General features: G+C 56.6%; 1 pseudogene; it reads right to left on the bottom strand.

The window, feature by feature from the left end:
• Positions 1-310: 310 nt before the first annotated feature.
• Positions 311-1,950, bottom strand: LOC120675912 (annotated as a pseudogene).
• Positions 1,951-3,465: the final 1,515 nt, after the last annotated feature.

Here is a 3,465-nt window from a genome sequence, read left to right as displayed (position 1 = left end):
GTTATCACAAGTGGCTTGCACCTGGCCGTAATAACTATAAGTATACATCTTCTTCTGGATATAACTTTTGGTCTCCATAGTTATAACTATATATAAAATATGATCGGGGTTCAATATTTTTCTTAAAGAAAACATATATAGATCGCAAATCTTGTGGATCAACACAGCACACGCGCTTTACAACACAAGATCGAGTCAAACTGAAGGTGCACATTGCAGAATCAGCATGCATGCATTTGGAAGCCAAATTATTATGGAGTAGTAGTACAACTATATAACTTTATCGAAAAAATATGGAGTAGTTCTCCTACATAGCAAACACATTAATATGTGCTAGAGGCCTAGACACAAACACTAAATCATCTAGCACCTATTGAATACGTACGGTAGTGAATTAATTAGATTATTATTGAATTTTCATCTACGACCTTAGGGAGCTGCACCGGGTAGCGGTGGACGCAGTTGATCCATGGCCCGTCGGCGTCGGCCGCCGGCTTGATGCACTCCCACGCCGCGCTGCTGCACTCGAAGCCAGCGCCGAAGGAGATCATCCACACCCGGTCGCCCCTCTTCATCCGGCCCTTGGCCTCGATATACGCCAGCTCGTACAGCACCGAGCTGCTCGACGTGTTGCCGAACCAGTGCAGCGTCATCCGCGACGCCTCCACGTCCTCGTCGGACAGGCCGAGGGCGCGCTGCACGTCGTCGATCACCGCGCGCCCGCCGGCGTGGATGCAGAAGTGCTCGAACGCCGTGCGGAAGTCCGGGCGGTACAGCCTCACCTTGCCGCTCTCGCGCCGCAGGCTCAGGAGCTTCCTCTTGAGGAGCGAGAGCGCGACGAGGAGCTGCTCCGAGACCGGGAGGACCATCGGGCCGAAGGCCACGATGTTGCTTTTGAGGGTTTGGCCGGCAGTGGCGACGAGGTCCTTGGAGAGACGGATCCCCATGTTTCCCTCGTCGTCCTCCTCCTGGAACACGCAGCGGTAGCCAGCGTCTAGTGCGGCGGCCACGGTACGAACCATGCGCGCGAGCCGGAACCGGGCGCGTTCCGGGGAGTTGGAGAGGATCATGGCGGCGGCGCCCATGCGGAAGAGGCAGTTGGGCAGCAGCATCTCGCGCTTGCTGCCGACGTAGTACTGCGACGAGAGGATCTCCGTGGACACGACCAATACGTGCGTGCCCGGCGGCGCCACCTGCAGGAGGTTTTTGGCGAGCTGGAGGGAGGGAGATGAGCCCCGCGCTGCACCCCATCCCGGACAGGTTTACGCTCCGCACGTCGGCGCGCATCTTGTACCTGTTGACGACCATGTCGGCGAACACCGGCGTGGGCGTGAAGATGCTGCAGTTGGCGACGACCACGTCGATGTCCGCGGGCGGGACGGTGCTCCTGGCGAACACGTCGTCGACGGCGGCGAAGATGACCAGCTCGGTCACGTCCCGGGAGGCCTCGACGCTGCGGTCCGGGGGCACGTAGTGGTAGGCGTACGGCACGCAGGTCTCCTCGCCGATCCCGGACCGCAGGAGCAGGCGCCGTCCCCAGGCGATGTCTTCCTCTTTGGCCAGGTAGGGCATGAGGTGCACGTGCTCCAGGCACGTGGCGTACGGTGCCCGGAACCACGGCTTCGGCCGGAAGCAGCCGTACTCGATGAGGTACACGTCCCGTGGCCGGCGCATGCGCCTGAGCTTGACGAGGGCGACCGTCAGGATCACCGCCGTGATGACGTGGACTGGCCGCGCCGCTTGCAGACGGCCGTAAAGGCCATCGATGCCGATGGGCGGCCATGCCGTCCGGAGCACGGCGGCGAGAGAAGCCACCGCGACGACGATGAGGAAGTTCTTGACGACGAGCTCGTACGACGCCTTGAGGGCCTTGGCCTTGCTAGACGAGGCCAGCGGCGCCATTGTAACCGTGCTACACCTATGCGGCCAATGGAAACTTGGACGCGTGCGAGAGTGTTGAAGAAATGACGACGAAGAACTAAACGCATGTGGGAGTGTCGATTTAAAGGGCGCGCGAGAGAGATGCACGGCGTTCTCGCCTTGCCGTGTTGTTTTGAGATGCATGCAATGCAGAGGCGCCAGATCGGGCGTAAAGGCTTGTAGGGCAGCTCAAGCATGGCATCGAATTGAATCGCTAGCAATGAGATGGCCGCCAGGAATACTGTTGCATGGAAGTGGCAGCTGACATGCACTGGCCGGCCGCTCAGTACGGCGACGACTAATCGACAAGGGCATTTGTCACTGTGTACTTTCAAAAAGCAATTTCAGATACCGCACCCGCCCCAAAATAGATTTTTACTTGCCCTCTAAAAATCCTTTGCCGGAGGGAGCGCCTTTCCCTGACACATCGCTTTCTCGTCCCTGCTCTGCTGTTGCCCACGATGGGCCGCGTGATCGCTCCGGTGCCAGGCGAAGGGATGCGTCCAGGATCGCTCTGGTGCCCTCTAAAAGTCTATTTTTTGGCTTCAATTCATTTTCTTCCCGTGAACTATTCAAAAAATTTTCTTCCCGTGCGGCTCCTCCACGACGAAAAATAGATTTTTCGGCTTGATCCTTGAAACCATTTTATTTTCGACTATTTGGCAGCAGATGCTGGTGCCGGCTATTGCATTACATGAGCTAACCAGAAAATGTGTGATCAAATCTCATGTATATTATATTATATTTGAAGTTTTTTACAATGCTTGGAGAGGCATTGGGAAGTATTTCATGTGTCTATGATTTATGGGCCCAATTAAGGTTAGGCGTTGGGAGGCGTCAATGAGGAGGCGTTGGGAGGTATTAGTTGTGTCTATGGTCGGTGGGCCCATAGTACCGTAACGCCTCCCAACGCTTCCCAATACCTCCAAAGTTTAAAGGGTTAGGAATTTCATGGCAATTGCTTTTTTGTAGTTTTTTTTAATCAAGAGTAAAATGATAAATTCCTAATTTTAATGTAGTGAGATGAATATTTGTTTAAACAAAAAAGAAAAGGATGTTCATTCTTAGGGTTTCCTGACTGATCGGTTCGATCTGTGGCGTGCAGCGCCACCGCCGCCGACGATCGCCTTCGCGGTCATCAACGTCGGCGACCCGTCCACACGCGTGCTCTTCGTCATCGACTCTGGCAGCGACCTCCCCTCGCTCGTCGCCGCCGATACGATCCTCGGCGCCAGTCGCCGACGCCCAACAGGCGATTTGATCTGCGGCACCCGTCACCGCCCAACTGTTGTGGCCCCCTCCCCTAGCCCGTCGCCGACGATTCGATCCTGCCTCACCCCTACTCACCCATCCTGCCTCACCGTCGTCGCTCCCCTCGCCCGTCGCCGCCGATTTGATCCTCGACTCCAGTCGCCGACGCCCAACAGGCGATTTGATCTGCGGTACTCGTCACCGCCCGACTGGACTGGCCCCTCCTCTGGCCTGTTGCCGCCGATTCGATACTGCCTGACCCCTCCCTGCCCGTCCTGCGTCGACCGTCGTCGC

The sequence above is a fragment of the Panicum virgatum genome, chromosome 5N, assembly GCF_016808335.1.
Source record: "Panicum virgatum strain AP13 chromosome 5N, P.virgatum_v5, whole genome shotgun sequence".
Lineage (NCBI taxonomy): Eukaryota > Viridiplantae > Streptophyta > Magnoliopsida > Poales > Poaceae > Panicum > Panicum virgatum.
The sequence above is the reverse complement of the archived record's forward strand: the minus strand, read 5'-3'. Positions and strand labels throughout refer to the sequence as shown.